General features: G+C 39.5%; 1 protein-coding gene across 2 annotated transcripts in view; it reads left to right on the top strand.

The window, feature by feature from the left end:
- Positions 1 to 20,196, top strand: part of LOC121510899 (serine/threonine-protein kinase 32C-like) — a 198,051-nt gene that overhangs the window by 84,297 nt on the left and 93,558 nt on the right. The gene's annotated exons all lie outside the window — the stretch shown is intronic.

Raw genomic sequence — 20,196 nt, 5'->3', positions numbered from 1 at the left:
TAATGAGCAGAGGATGGAAAAAGTCAGAGTCAAATCAGAGGGAAATATTTGGCTGTTTTTATTTTCATACATAGAGCTCACTCTGACATTTAAAGACAAATTTTTAGTAGATTTTTGCATGTGTAAAAAGAGCTTCAGATTTACTATTTAAGTCTGTCACTGACAAAAACACAACTTTTATGCCTCATTTTGCAAATGTATTAACAGAGATTGGCATGTGTGGATGCAGCTCAGTTTGATATCTGATAGCTTTGGCTGCATACAGAGGTGGTTTGGGAAACCTTCATGTCAAAGAGCGGGCAGAGAAACTTCACCTGAAAGTTTTGAGCAGGAGAGGTCTCGAGTTCTGGTGGTGTAGGTGTGGAAAATGTGAACCCATGCTTGGGATCTGTCCTGCTCAAAACTTTCAAATGAAGTTTCTCTGGTCTCTCTTTCAGCCCGCTGACTCCCCATAAGGCCTGGGCAATTAATCGCAAATTAGATTAAGTCGCAATATGGATTGTTGCAATTTTCAAATTGCAGAAGTTGCAGTATTTCTTTAACTTGAAATGTGTCAAAAGACCAGTTTCATAAATCTTTTTTTTTTTTCTTTTTTGCAGCGGCAGAGATTTTTATGCACATTATGCAATCATTGAAGTGTAAATTTTTTAAAACAGTTTACAAAAATCCTCTTTTTTCGTGTTTTATGGATGTTTTTCTGAATCAAAATGAGTGACGTAAAAATGATAATGCCCTTAAACAAAGCAAATGACATCACATTTACAATATGAGCAACAATGGTTAGCTCATTCTGTCTAAAACTGATGAAGCCTTGTGTTACTTCATGAAAGTCAGACCCCACCCCAGCCGCCTCCTTTATAGCTTAAAGCTTGTTGCACGCCCATATTCAGATTCATGCTCCTATGGATTAATTGCTTCAGAAATAATTATGTTGTTTTTAATAGACATGGTCTTACTTATGGAATTATTTATTGCTTGAATTCATCAAAAAATACATAAAATTAGCCCAAGAATAATCGCATATTAAATCGCAATCGCAACATTTGGGGAGAAAAATGCAATTAGATTATTTTTGCAAATCGTTCAGCCCTACTCTCCATCTGTATAAATTCTTCTTCGGTGTACTTCGGTTCATACAAATATCCTCTGGTATCCACAGGAAACGGCACATCATCATCACTCGAGTTGTTATCGCTCATATTATCTTTGTTTTAGCTTGGTGTGGTGTTATTATCCCTGTAGAAGCCTGCAGACCCACACAGCTGATCAGAGGATAACAGTGTGTGGCGGAAGGAGACAAAATGCCGAAAGCTGCATCGTAAACTAGTGCCTGACACAGACCGGGTTTTTTTGGGGGAAAAATGAAGTGCTTTGAACGTTTTTGACACAGCATACAGGCTTGGCCCATTTTTACATAAAATTGGTTAAACTACACAAATAAAATGTTCCCATCAACAGCCACTATGCTGTAGATCTCTCTAACTCGTAATAACCACAGGATCAACTTTCACAGAAATCACTGGAGACTAATGCCATGAGTATCAATAAGCACCTCATTGACCCAACTTCAAAAATCCCCAAATTTCCCTTTAACTTTTAAATCATAGAGCCACTGAATTTTTTCATATCTACGGCCCTGCTTCAATTAACTAGCATTACCTTTTCAATATTTTGCCATTTAAATATTTAACATAATCGCTTTCTTAATATTTCAATACATTTAAGACAAACAAATGTATTTATAGTTCTTTCTCTTCATAATCTTTGAATAATCTTCACCCTTTCAGCAGGATGCAGTCTCTAATGGTGTGTTGAGTGTAAAATGATGAATAGTTAATGAGCTACTGTTGCTTTCAAACTGTATTTTACAACTGTCCGCTCTCATCATCAGACCCACCGTTATTATTCTGTAATTGCTGCTCACATTGCCTCATTAGAGGTCCTCCAAAGTTGTCGGAACATACGTGTGAATAACTGCGGTGGCTTTATTTAGATCGGAGGATGTTTTAATGTGTTCTTCAATTGCAGGAACGTGTTTCTGCTGCTGCCAGGCGCCCATGGCTGACCCTGTGCAGATTAACTCCAGGAAACGGCCGCCAAAGCTCCTCGTTATTATTAGAGCTGCTCTCCTTTTCTTAGCGCTGATTAAATAATGATTGTGCTGCAGAAAAACAAAGTTAGTTTCATGCACCAGAGCTCAAAACCATTAAAAATTCGAGCATGGCATGCAAAGGAGGAGCCAGACAGATGCTCTCATCTGTAGCCTTCCTTCCCCTGACATGAATTCCTCCGCATGAGATGACTTCTATCACTTTGCTCTGAGGAATCGATCGTCTTCACCTTTATATTTACTCCGACCATGACCAAAAAGCTCTCTTTAGCAGAGATAAACAGGTGCAGGGTGCAGCTGGTGGTCAGAGATTACAGCCAGAGTTGTGACAGCTTTTCACCCCGAGCTGTGCAGAGCTGTCGTCCTGTTGGCTGAATCTGGAGCCGAGTCTAAACTCTGCTCGGCCACCGTATGAATGGACTGTTCTCTCTTTAATTGTATTTGCTCATTAAGTGCTTAAGTCCCTGCTGAATGGGAGTGTGACAGCTGTGGTGTGAATTCAGTGTTACCTGGACTGTAACACAGAGTTGTACATAAACAGAGCTGCTAGTGTGCATTAATCTCTGCTGGAACAAGTAAACACAAGTGAAAGCAGCACAATGAAGCGGATTCTCTGTTTCTTTTCTGTCAACAAATCCCATGTAAAGGCTAAAGCTAATTATGAATATATCTCCTGACATGTGTCGTCTATTACTGATCTTCCTCTGTGCCTTAGAGCTCTGCTGTCGTCCAAAAACAATTAAAAACAAATCAGCTCAATTACCAGCAGACATGTTTCTTTATTAGCATAAACACAGGAGCAGCAGTGTGCCGGAGACTATCCTACTCATAATACAAATGCTCTAATACAAACCCTCATTTGCTTGTTTTTGTATTTAAAGAGGGGGTATTATACTTTTCCGATTTTTAAAACATAAATATAAAGTCACAATGTTGGGTGTCCATACTTCACGTATGCAAATTTTCAAACCGCAAGATAAACGTACGTGGCAGAAATCTTAGAATTAGAGTGTAAACTGATGAAAATGGTTCGTTGGGAATTTCTCCGAGATCTTCCTGAGATGAGATTTCGATAGAGCGAACAGGGAGCGAACTGATGAGGTCATCGCAATAAGATCTCCTGACTGGTTAATCCGTGCTGCTGGCAAAGCGGAACAGACCGCCCCCACAAGGCCTTTTAGCCATTTAGTAACACAGTAACACTTACCAAACAGATATGTCCTGCTCTATCCGGACGTATACGGACGTATATCGAAATTCGCCATATTTTACTCGGTCTGACCGGTTCATTCAAAGTTTACAAATACTAGCATAGCAATATAGCCACATTGGAGGGGGTGGGCACAAAACATTGAGTCCTGCCCAAGCGGCAACCTCCACTCCTGAAAAATGAAGCCAATGCGGAAGTGCAAAAAATTGCTATACCGCGGGTTTCCACTAGAGGCTGGCTGCAGGAAAACCAGAAGTTCTGTCTGCACACATGTTAAACAGCCGGTTTTGACACACAAAGTAAACTGGTTTACAGCCTGGTTCAAAACACCAAACATGTCTCATTAGCTAGTGTCTTATTGTGCTCCCACTGTACGGGGGGTGAATTTTTTTGTACCATGATCGTTTGGCTGATATTTAGGATGAAAGCTGATTGGTACATCTCATTTGATTGACAGACAGCTCGGCAGGCAGAGGCTCCGTTTCTGTCAACCGGAATGCTAGCTAGCAGGCTGACAGGAAGTCGCGCTTAGTGGGCGGGCGTTACGTTTGGCTGAGACTGCGATTTCAATATGGAAGCCTCCACAAATGGGCTTCAAAAGCCGTTTTAGCCCGCCTATTGTAAGCAGACAACTGACGTCACATGGGGTTTGTCCAATTCTTTCTACAGTCTATGGTCCTGCCGTTGGCCAGCCTCTGGAAAATCGGCCAGTTGGAGGAAAGCAGGTCCGTGGAGCGGGGGCTGTTAAGGAGACAGCAGCGAAAACGAAGCATTTCAGACGGAGGTTAAAATAAGGGTTTTTTCAGGACACCAGTGTGAGAAACATGAGGAGTTTTTTGATCTGTAAACCATGTGAAGCTGCTACGTGGGTGTCAGAGAGATGGTGTAAAGCCTTGAAAAAAAGGCATAATACCTCCACTTTAAGCAATAGATTTAAATGCACAGTATGTTTATGTCCCCATCAGGGGGCTCTCAATTAAAACAACAACAAAAGAAAATGCTCAGAGAATTTGAAAAGCAGTTAAAGTGGCCCTCCAGGGTTTTGATACTTCACAAAAGTAAGCTGTGAAGCTGACAGAGCGACTCATCTTGTTTGGAAATGTCTAGTGAGACCACACAATTACAGGGTCAGGGAGAGGGTGGTGGAGTAAGTGTTACAAGGGGAGTTCGAGCGAAACATGCACAGCTGAGGACGCAGAATTATCATGACCCATCACAAGTAAGCAGCACAAAACGTGAATGAGATACAGCAACAGAAAAGCAGCCTTCAGTAACAGTTCTTATGTTAAAGTCTTTGATGCTACATCCAACGTAGCATGCTCTTCTGTCAGCCATTCTGACTTTAAACACAGAATTCAGACTTTTTTTCTCAAAATGTATGACTTTAAACTCAGAATTCTGATTTATTTTCTCAGAGTTTATGAATTTAATCTCAGAATTATGACTTTGAACTCAGTAATTCTTACTTTAAATGCAGAATTCTGACTTTAAACTCAGATTTCTGACTTTTTCCCCAGAATTCTGACTTTTTTCTCGGAATTCATGACTTTAAACTCAGCAATTCTGACTTTAAACTCAGATATCTGACTTATTTCTAAGAATCCTAACTTTTTTCTCAGAATTCATGACTTAAAACTCAGAATTCTGACTTTTTCCTCAGCATCCTGACTTTTTTCTTAGAATTCTGACTTTAATAACAGAATTCTGACTTTTTTCTCAGCATCCTGACTTTTTTCTTAGAATTCTGACTTTAATAACAGAATTCTGACTTTTTTCTTACAAAAAATTGCGTCAGAAAAATGTTTTTTCCAGTGGCCCTAATCCTCTTTCGTACTTCAGTGATTCTGTTTTCCATGATTTCTTTTTTACGTCATTTTATGAGTTTCATTGTTTGTGCAGAGATGCAAAGCTGTCCTCAGCTGGCAGGTTATTAAAAAAAACACTTTTAGGGAAAAGGAGACATCGCAGTTTCTCTCTCTCCTCTGATCTCTGTCTGTAACAGACACTAACATTACTGTGTGTATTTTTATGAGACACTAACATATTTTTGCCAACTGGTGATTTAAATAGTAAGCAGTGTATTGTGGGCAGTATTGAGGGCAAAGTGAAGAGGCAGGTCTTCAAAAAAATCCTGGATCTGACTTCATGTCTGTGCAGAAATTTGCTGTGTTTCCAACTTCATCAGAGTGTAAATGCTGTGAAACAGTCAAGAAATAGCATTTTCCCTCTCTGTGTTGCTGCTCTGTTTTAGCAACAATCAGCACTCGCTGTCATTTGATCACCCTTTGCTGCATGCTGTCTCTCTCTCTCTCTCTGTATCTGTATAAAGCACATGGTACCGATAAAATATCCTGGCATGCCAGATAGACTGTTATATGTATCCATTGCGTGTATATTTCACATTCATCCAGGAAACCTCTCAAACAAAGGATTTGGGAAGGGCAGGACTTTTAAGAAGTTCTTGAAAGGTGATTGGATGAATGGTCTGTCTGTGACAGTCATTACTGGCCAATCAGAGCGACAAGGCAGAATGAGGTAGGAGGCATGCACAATTCCAGCAGTAACCTGAGCTTGCCCGGCCGAGGCTGGTGTAGTTGTGGTGGAGCTTGTCAGTGGTTAAAATGCAAAAACATCTCCTCTGATAAGTTACAGTTATGTTCCCTGTGTCAAGGATTTTAGTGAAATTCTGCTAGTTCCTTCCCATTCTGTTGCCCAGGTTGAACTTCAGTAGATCGTGCAATTATTGCTGTCTTGTGATTGGCTGTTTAGTTTTTAGTAATGAGCAGATGAGCAGGTATACCTAATAAAGTGACTGGCAAATGTATAACACTGTATTAATGTGGCATACATTTACATATCATAATATGCACTGAAAAAATGTAAATGCACTGTCATTTATACTGCTGTATGCAGTGAAAATGTGCAGGATGGCAAATTAGTCTTTGGCTTTATCCACCTTCAACCTCATAGATTATTATGTTCATGTTATGGCATACAGTATAATCCCTGTGGCATCACTGGTAACTTATATCGTCATGATTTATTTCCATCATGCGATAAGTTTTTAAAGACTTCAATCATATTCTTTCCCTGGATAGAAATGCAGACAAAACTGGCGAGTGTGCAAATGTATTATCTGGCTCTTTCCCAAGATGCTCAGTCAGCCATTCGGTGTAGAAATTTGGCTCCATCCTCAGACTCACCCAGAGCCTCCAACCTGCCTGTCAGAAAACAAAGTGACCTTTATATGTGACAAATATTCAAATACAGTCCGATAGCGGCATTTCTAAATTAGAATCGGACAATAAAAACCTCTGGGCGCAGTGACGGGGGCAGGCTCCCGCTGATCATTAGCATTTTGGAGATAATATAACAAAATTAATTAGAGACAGTTTAGTGTCCATTACAGTGAGCGCAGATCTGTTCCCTGAAACCATAACTCTGCAGCTGCCCTGCTGGATAAAATCGCCTGAATCTTCAATCTCACCTGATGTTAATCTGGTGAAAATGTCTCCATTCATATGCTAATAAGTCACCAAACATCCTGCCTCACACCTCCCGCCTCCAAACTGAGACTTCTCCCTGCGATGAAGTGAACGGGCCCGAAACGATGAATTGCTAATATGCTCAATGAATAAATGAATAAATTCTTTTTAAAAAGTCATCATCTCACTGAGCTGACCGGCTGCTGAGGGTTCAGATAAGACGGGGCTGCTGGGATATGACTGACAGGCTGATGTCTGATTGGTTTTTATACCGCACACACTGAGATCATTAGAGAAGCTAAAAATAGAAATATACAATCCAGTGTTCTCTTAAGAGTAGAAATAGCATACAGAGAATATGATCAGGGAAATACAATACCAGTTCAAAGCAGATGTTTCACAAGTGCAGGAGTGTATCCTGCTCATACTGGACATCAGAAACTACAGATATTTTCTATTTAAGGGTGCAGATCAACCATAAAACCATTCAAACTAAGGTGGCATATGGATTTGCTGTATTTTACAGTGAAGGAAGGGTAACTAACAACTAAATAACGTCTGCAGAACTTAGTGGATGGGGATGTTTTTACAGAAACAAAGCAATTTCTACAACTAACAACTAATCCCAAAGTCCACTCATTGAAACCACTGAGGCTATTAGTTACTGTTCTGGTGCATTACTACTAAATTTAATGGCTCTTATGAAGGTAATATAATATGAAACAAAACTTCAAAATTCAAGCAATATTTTTGTCTTTGCTTTATACAGAAGAAGTGATAATGCAGGCTGGATGATCTTTTTACTTTGCTTGGTAACATTATTGTTTGCATATAAATAGAGCTACATATAAAAACTATTCATACAACTAACGACTATTTCAGCAGTTGACTGGTTGTTGGCTGGTGGGACAGTTAGCTGCTACTAGGAGTGCGCGGTATATGCGGTAGACGGTATAAATAATATAAATTTGGCCTACGGTAGAGATTTGGACTCTACTGACCAATCGCGATAACGCTTGTTAATGACGTCATCGCATCTGCCTCAGTGTGAGTTAGCAGGCAAAAACACATGTTTTTCCCTCTCAAAGTCTGACGGCTGTACCACAACTAAGTCAGTGTGCTGTCTCTGTCAGCCTGCCTGGGGCTTTAACACAAGCTAAGTGCTGCTTTGGCTGGTCGCAGAGGCCAGCGCTGCAGCTCTTCCTCTTACAACGGCATGAACAATCGTTTAAAAGTCTATTTTAACTCACGACTTTCTTTTCTAAGTCAACAGTGAGTCAAAGATCCAGGCTGCGATGTTAAATGAGGTCAGAAAAGCAGCTGTAAACTAGCTGATTCCCTGATATGGCAGCCAAAGCTAAGCTAACTCAATGCTAAACACAATACTTCCATCAAGCTCTTGAAAATAAAAGTCTGCAGCTGTTATTTTTCTGAAACGCTTTTATTGTGAACGCCTTCACAAGGAAACATGTTCAAGTCATTAACAGCTTAACACACCTCATCAGGTTAGAGATGAAATGTGAAACTTGGAGTGCAGTTAGAAGTAAACCTAGAGAGACTTAAAAAAATAAAACATGTTTTCTGTGTTCCTATACTTTGAGATAAATTGAGTATGCCATCAAAGGTTTGTTTTAAGGGGAAAAGGGGTTAATAACACTTGAATTTGGATTAAAAAGCATTATCTGTTTTTAATTTTGTTATACCGTGATATAATACCGTTATTGTCAAAGGCAAGAAAAATACCGTGATATGATTTTTAGGCCATATCACTCAGGCCCAGCTGCTACTATAATCCAGAAGTTTACAGCGCACCAAATAAAAATCCTCCACAGAAAAATAGAAAACCGCAATAAATCATTACAGCATAGGGCTAACCAACAGTATGCTATCATGAGACACTAGTGTTGTACTCAAGACCACATTATTTGAGAACAAGACTCGCCTGAAACAAGAGTGAGCCGAGACCAAGACAAAGCCAAGACTTTTGGGGGTCGAGACCGAGTCAAGACCAAGACAGAGACAAGACCAAGACCATAAAAATCAATTTCAACAAAACATTACAGGGTTGAACAGTTAAAGACCTTTCTCTCTTTAATTTTAGTTGTTAGAATAAATCATTGTATGTATTTAACAAGTCTGCAATTATTTTGAATATCTGAAAATGAGATGTTTATCTAGATTTGTCGGGTGAATGAGGCCTAAAGTAAGTGTTCAGAGGTATTTCTGACTAGAAATAAGATGGACTGATGTCCAAGTTTTTGCAGGTGTAGCTATTTGTTGTTTTAGCAAGTGCTTCTCCTTATTATCGCATCAATGAAGTCAAAGAATAGCAGATCAGTGCTGGTCTCGACCGCTCTTGATGGAAAATCTGAGTCCAAGCCAGTCCGAGACAGAGACAGGACCGTGTAAAAATGCTCTCGAGTCCAAGACAAGACCAAGACATTCAAAATGGGGTCTCGAGACCGGTCTCAAGACCAAGACACTGAGACAGCACATTAAAACTCCTATTAAAACCAATTAGAATTTGGTTTGCTCATGACATTCCTCCCACACTAGCACTGTACCCATTAACTGATAAACTTAACTGCAATCGCTGTTAACTTACAACTTTAAAGTTCAAGCTGCTGGTTTATTTTGAGCAATCATGAAGGAAGAGAAATGAATCCACTGTGGATAGTTCCGGGCTGTCCTGCTGTAGTCAACGCTAACCTCAAAACAGTCCGGCTGCAGATCGTTCATCTCTGATCGCCACTCTTACAACTGACTACATCTGTAAGAACAGAAAGGCCGTAACATGACGGTACAACGTATTTCCAGTTTTCAGCTATATTCAGAACAAAGTCTGGCTTTTATATTCATAGAATAACCACATAGCAACATTACAGAATAAGAAATGTCATAAACAAACATAGAACCTGGTCAGAGGTCTAATCTGGGATTAAATTATGTATAGACCCCTTTATAGAATGGTGGCTTGCTTTAGCTTTGTTAGCTTTAGCTAAAGCTAGTATAGCTATGCTGGCTACATAATTAACATTACTACATAAGCCAGTGTAGCTAAGTTAGCTTTAGCAACCTGAGCTTTAGCAAATGTAGCTTAAACTAAGCTCACTGTGTAGATAACATAGATGCTTTGTGAGTTTAGCTTTAATGTTAGTGACATTGGTTAGGTTAGCTACGTAGCTCCATTATCTACAGCTAATGGAGCTACATAAGCTACACTGACAGCGTTAGAGAGATGTCTTGTTTTCTTGTCCAGGACACTTTTCTTGTCCAGGTCACTCTTGTAAATGAGATTATTGATCTCAGTGAGGTTTTCCTGTTTAGATAAAATTAAATAAAAATGTCATGGAGGATAAGCTTTACTCCCCGTAAGCAGACTGTTTCCTCTGCCTTTTTTGTTTTGCAGGTCAGGTTTTGATCTTTTGGCGTCCTAACCATTACCTTAACCCTTACCCTAAATAGAAGTGTAATCTGATTTTATCTTGAAAGTTTCCACATGTATTTTTGTTCCGAGATATACAGCGAGATATACTTTGAGATGGGTTTTAGCCTGGAAAGCCTGGAGCATGACCACCCAGCTTTGTGTGTTGGAGCTGGTACTCTTGGCACCAGGTCCACATGATGCAGGTCTGTTTTAAATACAGCTTCACTTTATTTGAGAACTGGCCATGTAGATTTCCATGTCTTACAGTTAAACTGCATCTTTCTGCTAAGCACAGAGCCATCCTCGCTTGGCTGTCGCGTTGTATTTGGTGTTGGAGAAAATGTTCATACTCGATGATCACAGCAGTAAACTAATTTTTTGACCATCTTCACTCAAGTGATTATCATAATGGATGAGCTCCAACAAAATTCGAATGATTTTATTTTCCACTGGCAGAGTGTGCGTGACTGTGAAGACATTTGAAAAAAGCAGTTTGGATTTTTCCTGACATTACAGAGGATTAAACCAACGAGTTCATTAAAAACTCTGAGTTTCACAAACATTTTAAACTACCATTACTGCTGAACATATCACTGTTATGATTACAAATCAAGAGAACAAGGCTGCATATTTCCTTTTCAGTTAAATCTTAATAATCTAATTCTGCTGACAGCAAATAGGACCAAATTATCCTGGATATTTGGTTGTAGCAGCTGCAGTTAACAGCTTTAAGACTTTGGATAATGATTCTTTTTTATTTGGTCCAGAGGGACACATTAGCCACTAAAGGGCAAAGGGGTTCAGCAGTTTGAACCTCAAGAGCCTCCGTAAGTGCACATCCTGCATGTGAATGAAGTCACATGAAAAATTCAAGGAGTAAGAAAGCTGAATGATGGTGTGTAATGAATACTGATGCTTGGAAAGACATGCATTGTTATTTATATTTTCATACAAGATTAGACTTATTAAATCATATTTTTCTATGCACTCTCGCTTATGTTGAAGCCAAAGCAAACCTAAACCACAGTGTCCCTCTGAGGGTCACTTCTCTAAGAATGAAGCTGCTAAAAGCAATGTGCAAACCACATCACTGCAACTGTCATCTGTTCTGCTATCATCCGCATGGAGTTTTATAAAGAAAATATGCTGAAAGAGGAAGGGTCACTTTTACCAGTTTATTGTGAAGTCCACCTCCAACAGATGTGGTACTTTTTTCATTGTTAATAAAAGCTTCCTCTCTGGAGAAGGCTAGCGTGACCAGACATTTTTTCATATTTTGGGGGGTTGAGCCTGCAACAGCACTGAACTTTGTGTTTCTTACTGGCGAATCCATCTTGCAAAGTTCCCGTCTGAACCGTTTGGGCCCGGTTAGAAAGTGACAGGACCAATTAGCAACAAGGGGCAGTACTTTTGGGCACGGCGGAGTCGTGACGTAAGCAAGCAGCATCAAGAGGCCGGTACAATTATGGTGCCGTTATCCATTTGTCGTGCCAGGTTACGTGTACTCCCTTTCACTAGAAATAACGGCAAAGCATGTTGGGGTCTTTCCAAAGAACACCTCGAACATTTAACACTAAAATCTCTGTCACCTGGTGAGTATTAAGGTAATTTGTGGTGGGAATTCAAATATCTAAGAGGAAAAGAAATCCCTTAAATAGAATAAAGTATGGTAGGCTAAAAGATCCCAGAAAGCAACACATCATGGCACCATCTAAGGAAATTTAAGAATAAATGAGAAACAGAGTCACTGACATCTATCATTCTTTAAATGGTTACAAAACAATATCCTAGGCTTTGGGACTCCAGTGACCAACGAGAGCCATTATCCACAAATGGAGAAAACTTGAAACGGTTGTGAACCTTTCCAGGAGTAGCCTGCCCACCAAACCTATTCCAAGAGCGCATCAACAGCTCATCCAGGGGGTCACACAAGAAACCAAAACTACAATTAAAGACCTGCAGGACTCACTTGACTCAGTTATGGTCAGTGTTCATGATGAGATGCTGAAAGCTCTGGATGTTGTGGGGCTGAAATGGCTGACATGCCTTGTCGCGTGGAGGTCTTGGACAGTATCTGTGGAGTGGCAGACTGGGGTGGTGGTCCCCATTTTTAAAAAAAGGTGACTGAAGGGTGTGCTCGAATTATCTGGGTAGCACACTACTCAGCCTCCCTGGTAAAGTCTACTCTAGGATGCTGGAAAGGAGCCAATTGTAAAACTCCAGATGAACAATGTGGATTTTGTTCTGGTTGTGGGATAGTTTATCAGCTCTTTACTCTTGCAGGACTTCTTGAGTGAGCATGGGAGTTTGTTCATTCAGTCTACATGCGTTTTGTGGACATGGAAAAGGCTCACAACCGTGTCCCATGAGGTGTAATGTGGGTGGTGCTGCAAGAATGTGGGGTCTTGAGGCCACTATGGCAAGCCATCAGGTTCCTGTATGACCAAAGTGAGAGTTGTGTCCACATATGTGGCACAAGGTCAGACGTATTCCAGGTGCATGTTGGCCTCCGCCAGGGTTGCCCCTTGTCCCCGATCCTGTTTGTGATTTTCATGGACAGGATCTCAAGGTGCAGCTGAGGGTAGGAGGGTTTCTAGTTTGAGGACCTCAGGATTCCATGATGTTGTTCTGTTGGCTGCGGGGGACCTCCAGCAGGCACTGGGATGGTTTACAGCTTAGTGCAAAGCGGTTGGGATGAGAGTCAGCACCTCCAAGTCCGAGGCCATGGTTCTTTCCCGGAAAACGGTGGAGTGCTCCCTCCAGGTGGGGAGTGAGTCTCTGCCTCAGGTGAAGGAGTTAAAGTATCTTGGGGTCTTGTTCACGAGTGAGTGTAGAAGGGAGCGTGAGACTGACAGGCCGATTGATGCAGCGTCTATAGTTTTATAACTCAGCTCCCTCTTCACCACTGCTGTGGTGAAGAGGGAGCTGAGCCGGAAGGCGAAGCTTTCGATTTACTAGTCAATCTTCCTCCCAGCTCTCACCTATGGTATGATGTCATCAATGATTCACAAATGGGGAGGGCCCATTCTTTGGGTTTTTCAGGGGCCCGTCCAATTCTGCAGGCAGACCAGATCACTAACAGCTGCTTGCAGTTGTTGCTGCCAAAGATGACACAACCAGATGTTACGTAGGGGTTAATTACTTTTTCACGTGGGCTACACGGCGGTGTAGGGGTTAGCGCTGTTGCCTCACAGCAAGAAGGTCTTTGGTTCGCTTCCCAGACAGAGCTTTTTGATGCTGAACTTGCATGTTCTCCCCGTGCATGTGTGGGTTCTCTCCGGGTACTCCAGCTTCCTCCCACCACCAAAGACATGCTCATTAAGTTACATGATCACTCTAAAATTGGCTTTAGGTAAGGTGTGAGTGTGACTGTGCTTGGTTGTCTGTCTCTATATGTCAGCTCTGCGATTGAATGGCAACCAGTCCAGGGTGTACCCCGCCTCTTGCCCAATGACAGCTGGGATAGGCTCCATCCCCCCATGACCCCCAACAGGATAAGTGGTATAGAAAATGGATGGATTAGTGGACTTTTTCACATAGGACCAGCTAGGTTAGGATGACTTTTTGCCTTAATAAATGAAATTATCATTTTAAAACTGCATTTTCTATTACTCTGTTTATCTTTGTCTGATATTAAAATTTGTTTGATGATCTGAAACATTTATGTCTCAAAAATAATAAGCTTTTCCCACTTCATGTTTGGATGGTTTAATGAGTAGGTAGATGGATGGATCACTGTACAAATCATTCTCAGCAAATCATTGCCCTCTTCTTTGTGAAATGTCAGACTTGTTGCCAAATTCTAACTTTGACGTATTAAAAGGGCATTTTTAAACCTTATTGTTGAACTGCAAGGATATTTGAATTAAGCTGTGACTCAGTCTCAAAACTAAACTAAAAGCTGTTTTTGAATGTAATGTGCTTGTTGTTAACATCTATTTTATTCTGATTTTTGTGGATGCTTGAGACTAAACTTTCAAATCGGGCTTTTTAACTATTTTCAAAGTTGATATCCAGAGGGTTCTGGAAAGATAATCCTTCACTGAGAACATTTCCCTTCCTACATATTTTAAAAGTTGTGTTACGCTCACACAGTGTTGGATCTGTGAGCAGGGACTCCATTTTTAAAACCACCTTCCTCACTGCTGTATCAGGTTAACTGATACCTCATAGAAAAATGTGCTCTGCAGTTCTAACAGAAAATAAATGTGATGTCCACCGGGTGCAGCTAGTTTCCATCCAGATAACGCTCTACTTTCCCTCATCTCTCAGGTTATTATACCGCCTCTCCTTTGCACGCAGTATCTGGATTTTGTTTTAGTGTGCACAGAGGAGGTCTCCTCGGATTGTATGAGACTTACTTTACAGCAGATTGTTACTGCCTTTACTCCCAACTGAGCAGTAAAGAAGATTTCCAAAATATATCCTAAGCCTCTAAAGTGTCTCTAAAAACTGACTCTTCCTCCCAGATGATGCACACACTGAAAACATAAATAGGTTACAGTTCATGCAGCTTATTTGTCTTGCAGTAAAGAAAAAAAATGATGTAAACGTGTAGCAGACCTTTTTGACTATTGTTTGTAGGAATGTGTTTGTTCCAGCTTCCAGCACAGTGCAGATGGTGCAGAGCGGCCTGGCTAACAGCAAAGAGAAAGTGGGTCTGCACTGAGCTCAGGGCCTGGAGCTGTTATCATGCTGAGGGCTAAAAAAGAGGCTAAAAAAGAGGCATGGTTGGACTGATACGGGGGTTTGAAATCCAAATGTGGGGGCTGGAAACCTGCATGACTTTTTCTGCTTAAATCTGTGTGATGTTTGCCCAATTAGTTATTGCACTTTTAAAGTGAGTGTTTCTACCAAGGCTGAGAGAATCATTCACTTTGTCAGTTTTTGGCAATGACTGAAAATAAAGATGGATGACGCCTGTAAACATCATCTCGTTATAAAGAACTGAAGCCAAAATAGCCTCTTGGCAGGGGCTTAACATTGTGCTAATGATGTAATTTGGACTCTGAGTCTGTGCTGCACTGAGGCTCTGCACCTTCCTCTTACTCAAACACACATTAACAGTCCTGATAGATCATCAAAGCTCCCTCAGGTGGGTACAATCCACAGCTAGACAGATTCTTGTGTTAGTTTTTATTGAATTTTCTCTCATGTTCCTTTTCTACTCTGATGATCTGGCACAGCAGGAATCATATTTACCAACAGAGCTGTCAGTCAGTACGAACACTTGGACATAAATCAGTCTGATAAGAACTGAGTAGTAACAGAAAATGTGTTTGAGAAAAAATGTATTTGTGTGGTGTTTTGATTTTTTTTAGCTTGACCTATGTCCCATCTGTTAACATGGAGGAGGCGGAGCATATGATCTACATTTCAGCCAGCCTGCAGGGGGAGCTCTACATGTTTTGACTTGACTTTTTGGGAGCTAGATTGTTCATTTTGTTACAGTTTGTGGTTTCTGGATTCACACACAGTCAGGAAAAATGTGTTGACTCGTGTTTGATGGTGCTGGCTCATGTTTCATTGCTCCTTTGGTTAGGTCCTATGTACAGCAACTGATGGTGTGCGTAATTCAATAATTTACACAGCGCAAAACACTTTTCATTCATAATAACTATTGATTGCCACATCACATTCAACAAATGTAGCAATGTGAAGTATCTTATCAGCACACAAAATACGGTAGCCTAAGCTCGGGCTCAACAATTTTGAAAAATATATCTGATTGTTATTATTTTGTCTCATATTTCAAATTCAATATGAATTGAAGGCAATGATTTTATGTCTTTCTTATTTTTTAAAAAAACAAACACATACAAAACAAGGAAAGTAGACATTTTTGCAAATTATTCTAGAAAAATATTGCTGATTGGATGTTTGCATGATGTGTAGAGCAAAAAATTTCTGCCTCAAAAAAAAATGTATTAAACTGGAATTTTGAAACACATTTCAGGTCCAAGAAATATTGAACCTTCTGTGAGTTAAAAAATGCAGCAGGACATATTACATTTTTATCTAAATCTCAAATCAAATTCCCCTAAAATAACATATAAATTTCAAAAAATTCCATGACAATAACAACAAATTTCAAAGAAATTTGAATAAAATTCACCCAAATTTACAGAAAAATGTTTAAAATTTTCATGAAATAAATAAAACTTAAAAAATAACCCCCCCCCAAAAAAAATCAAACAAATTTCCCCAAAATTTAGAAATAAATTTCTCAAAATTTCAAGAAGATACTTTAAATTTTTACAGCAAATTTCCCACCAAAATTCAACTCAGCTTCTTAAAAATTTAAAAACACATTTCTCAAATTTTCATGAAAATATCTACAATTTTCTAAGCAAATTTTCCTCCAAAATTAAAATCAAATGAACAAAAACATCTAATTGCAATTATTTGGTCTCGTATTGCAAATTCAGTATGAATTGTGTTGAATGAAGGAATGATTTTATGTCTTCCTGAATTTAAACACACAGTTGGAACTTTTGCAAATTGTTCTAGAAAGTATGGACAAATCATGAACACATGGTTTGCATGATGTGTGGAGCAAAACATCTCTGTCTCAAAAAATGCATCAAACTGGTATTTTGAAACAAATTACTGGTCAAAGTAAAATTACAACCTGTGGGATTTATGTTCTGTGTTCATGGGTTGTGAATGCTGCACAATATGATATAAAGTAGTAAGAAAAAGAATGTAAACCCTTGAAATTATCTAGTTTTCTGCATTAATTGGTAAACAAATGTGATCTGATCTGCATTTAAGGGCCACATTATGTAATAATGCCATACATTTTCAATTCATTATGTAATAACACAGCATTTTGTAAGCCACTAAGCGGTTAGGGTTAGGGCAAGGTAGTAGGGTATACCCTGGAGCCCACCTTAAGTCCTAGGGTCAAGGTTAGGTGTCATTACATAATGCGGCGTTATAACATAATGTGGCGCTACAGGGCCCAAAATAAAATAGTTAAGGAATAAGTTTCAGAGCATTTTTGAGGGATCCAGCTTAATACTTCATGTTGCCATGTAGTATAGCATGATGATAGCTAAAAATGTTGACATGGCAGAAAATGTTTCAAATAGAAATATATATATTTTAGTTGGCTCGACTTAAGTAGTTAGCCCCCAGAAAATCTTTGTTCACTTTGCATGTATCTTACATAATTTAAGAAACTTAATCTAATGTGTTTTATCAACTAGTTATCAGTAGTGCACCCAATACTTCAAAACTTGTTCCTTCTATTTTAATCAAGTTAGATTTCTACAGTGAAAAATGGGAGATAAATCTTGATAAACCAAAGAAATTCTGAGATTAATCGCAGTTAAAAATTGTGAAAGTTTGACAGCTCTAATAAAAACAAAAACATAACACTTGACAGAAGTAAGATAACTGTTGTAAAAGTGAGCTTAAGTTAATGTTATCTTTAATTTTGATGATAAATTAAGAGTCTGTACAAGTTGCTGTTCGATGGTGTCTGCACCTCTGCAAAGTCTGACTAATATTTTTAGAAATAACATTAGACATGAGCAGGAATCTCTCTAAGTGTTAAACTTGAGGGATACGAAAAAGAGTGAAGAGAGAAAAACATTAGACCATCTGAATTACTAGTTGAGGATTATAAAAGGGTGACTTACGAGCCTGCCATTACAGCAGTTTGCTTGCTGTTTGCTTGCTGACTGTGACAGCAGCACGGATAGTTGGTTTGACTCACACAGCTGCTGAAAAAACCTAAATCAGACAATCTTAAATTAATTTGGGTTTTACATGGTTGACATTGTTTACAACAACTGCCTAATCTGGAGAGATACAGAAAAAAACATGACCTTATTGTTATGAAGTTCTGTTGAATTTTCCGTCATTCTTCTGCTGTGTAGCGTCATATCTTTAGGATTACATAGTTTTTCAGCATTAGTAAAACACTTTTACAAAAAGGTTTTTACTCAAGCTTAAAAAAGTTATTTTATTCCTCACTCTGCTCTGTGATTACGGACAGCTCTTACTGTACATGATCACTAGACAAACTTAATATGTGAGTTTATTTCAATATTGGCTTGGAGATTAATGATAAAATACTTTCTACAAATCGCTCAGAGGGGCCAAGATAGTTATAATATTCTTAATCCACTTCTGAAGAATGTCTTAATCCTCTGTGTGCTCACTAAATCTGTGTAAAGTGTCCACTCTCCCAGTGTGTGTTGTGCATTTCCAGAGTTAAAGTTTGTTGAGATTGTTTGAGCAGCTGAGAAATCATCAGATCCTTCATCATATCCTTAAAAAAATGGTATACAGAAGTCATGTTAAAAGTAGATATGGTTCAGCTATGTGTATTTAAACGTGCAAATGTTATACTGACACATCTGCACAGTAATGGAGGCTTGTAACTGCTGGTTTTCCCTGGATTGGTCCATAAGGTGGTACTGGTGTTGTGCTAATACTATTGTGCATCCCTTTACAAGAGTGGATGAATATAACTATCATTACAGATCAATCAAGTAACTCAGGAAAATCTAGAAAAAAGATACACTAGACCAGAATGATTTAAGTGGGTTTCTTTGATTTTTCATAACTCTGTAAAAACATAAAACCCACACTAATTAACCGAGTGGGTGTAGTGTGAAGTTATTCAAGTCACAGATAAATATAAAATCGATTTTATGGACTTGAATGAACTTAAAGTTTACACAGGGAGCTTAAGTTTCTCTGAAAACAAAAGGCTTTTATCAGCAGATCCTCAGTCTTAAATGACTTAGATCCCAATCGGGACGTCCCTGTCAGAGTCTCTTCTTATCTAGTTTAATGTGACACTTTATGAAGGAGGAGAAACATGATGGCGTAATTCAGCCGATGAAAGTGAGGAGAGGAGAGTCTGAGTTTGGATCAGATCCAGAGGAAACAGTAGAGTCAGACCAAAAACCCGCTGAGCTCTGTGTGTGCTGGAGGGAAAAACCATGTGCACAATTAAAAACCGTGTTTTACACCGTGATAGATTTTCTCCTGTCAGCACCCACTAAATGTCTGCTTTAACACCTCATTTAGTTTGGTGTTGAGCCTTTAAAATCCTTTTTACTGCGTCCAATCAAATGAGGAGAATCGACTGGAGCCGAGGAGAATCTGTGGCACAGAGGCTTTCTTAAATCTTCACCACTGTGAAGTTTTAACTTCAAACTAACTTACCTGGCGTGAGACTGAAACTCTGGTCACATGTGAGTCACTTGTGAATCATGTTTTCCTTGTAGTGCAACAGTAGATGACAATACATTTGAATTTAGACATTTAAATGATAGATTTGAGGAGCCCAAAATGCAGAAGTAAGTCAGGCAGACTGTAGAGTTTAATCATGGGGGGGGGGGGGGTCGTAACATAAAACAAATCCTGTTAATAGATCTATATGTCAGTCATTAGCCAGAATGGGGACTGAACCCATGACCTTGGCATTATTAGCAACACACTCTAACCATTTGAGCTAACTGGCCTGCTTTTGTCCAAAACCCCAACATAGGGCCAATAAATCCAATCATAGGCCTTCAGACCAGCAGGGCTCCGTGCTAGTTCCAGTTTCTGAACCTAATTTTGATCCAGCCCGCAACCAAGAAAAAATTTGTTCTGAACATGAAAAGTTGGTTCTCAGCTGGAACCAAAAATAGTTCAAAAGTGTTTTTTATCACTTTCTAGGTTAGGGCTAGGCTGGGTTTACCTGAAAACCAGATCAAATAATTAATTAACTCAAGACACTGAAGAAGGAAGACCAGGAGTGCAGGAAAGACTTTTGGCAAAAGTAGAGCTCGACATGGTAATACATGTCCATTATGTCCTCCCACTTTGGTTCCGCTTAAACTGGTGTGAACACAGGCTGTTTCGTCAGAAAGCACCAAGGTTCTGTGAGACTCCCGAACGGAAACAGAACTAGAACTAGAACCGTGTCTGTCTGAAACACGAATCTTGAACTGGCCAG

This window comes from Cheilinus undulatus, linkage group 6 (assembly GCF_018320785.1).
Source record: "Cheilinus undulatus linkage group 6, ASM1832078v1, whole genome shotgun sequence".
Lineage (NCBI taxonomy): Eukaryota > Metazoa > Chordata > Actinopteri > Labriformes > Labridae > Cheilinus > Cheilinus undulatus.
The sequence above is the reverse complement of the archived record's forward strand: the minus strand, read 5'-3'. Positions and strand labels throughout refer to the sequence as shown.